The sequence below is a fragment of the Chinchilla lanigera genome, unplaced genomic scaffold (assembly GCF_000276665.1).
Source record: "Chinchilla lanigera isolate Chin_1 unplaced genomic scaffold, ChiLan1.0 scaffold00051, whole genome shotgun sequence".
Lineage (NCBI taxonomy): Eukaryota > Metazoa > Chordata > Mammalia > Rodentia > Chinchillidae > Chinchilla > Chinchilla lanigera.
This window is the reverse complement of record NW_004955452.1, coordinates 17,127,365-17,128,722: the sequence shown is the minus strand read 5'-3', so window position 1 is coordinate 17,128,722 and position 1,358 is coordinate 17,127,365.

The window sequence follows — 1,358 nt, the reverse complement described above, 5'->3', positions numbered from 1 at the left end:
TCCTGCTTCACCCTCCCCAGTGCTGGGATTACAGAGCTGTGCCACCACGCCCAGTTTTTTCTTTGTTTTGTGGTACTGGGGATTGAACACAGGACCGTCATGCTAAGCTACAACCCTAGTCCGTTTTTATTTTTAATTTTGAGACATGGTCTTGCTAAGTTGCTGAGGCTGGGCTGCAGTTTACAATCCTCCTGCCTCAGCCTCCCAGAACGCTGGAGTTTCAAGTGTGCACCACCATACACAGCCAGGTGCTCTCTTGTAAGAACCCCTTCTCCAGAGAACTAAGTGAAATGAAAGACACCCAAGTTCATCCCTTGTGAGAGCCGCACTCACAGACCTAAACACTTGCCACCAGGACTCACCACTTGCCATGTCACCATCACTACAGGGGGACCTCACTGCCGTCAGGAGAGCCCGGGAGGGACCCGCTGACCCCAGAGCCAAGCGCGGCAGAGCCCGCTGCAAAACCGCGCATGTGTGACCCCGACGCGGCATTCAGGAGAAGGCAAAGCTGGAAGCCAGCAAGAGAAGGATCTGTGGTTGCCATGGATTCCGGGGAGGGAGGGAGGCCAGCTGGCGCAGGAGGACCCATGAAGGTGGGGACGTGTCACACACAGACTTCAGCCGCAGTGTTACAGGGCTGGGGGCTGGTCTCCCCACTGGGGATTCGGGGATAGGGGTACAGGGCGGGGGTGGGGGAGGTTGTGACTTAGGAGGTGGAAACTCCACTGTTGCCACTTAGCTTTGCTGCGAACCCCCGAAATAAAAGAAGACCTGAATAAACGGAAATACAGAATGTGTGCGTGGGTGGGATTACTGAGTGTGGTAATGTGCCAGTTCGTGTATCATTCAGTCAGAGGCGGGAGCACACGCTTGTAATCCTAGCACTCTGGGAGGCTGAGGCAGGAGGATCACTGAGAGTTCAAAGCTAGCTTTGGTTACAAAGTGAGCTCAAGGCCACCCTGAACTGCATAGAGAGATCCTGACTCAAAAAGACAAAAAAGAAAAAGAGTCTGTCTGCTCATCACACAGAGCAGTCAGCTCGGAACAGTACTCCGGCCTCAGCCCCTCAGGGGTGCGCCACCAGGCCTGACTCAAGGTGTTTGTTACATTAGTTTTAGGCTTTCCTGCATTTTAAATTTTAATTAAAACATGTGCATTCTCACCCGGACATGATGGCACATGCCTGCAATTCCAGCACTCACCTGGGAGGCTGAGGCAGGAGGATTGCCATGAGTTCGAGGCCAGCCTGAACTGCATAGCACCCATCTCAAAAAAAATTAATAAATAAAATAAAACATGTATTCTTGGGGCTGGGGATTTAGCTCAGCGGCAAAAGTGCCTGCCTGGCAAGCACA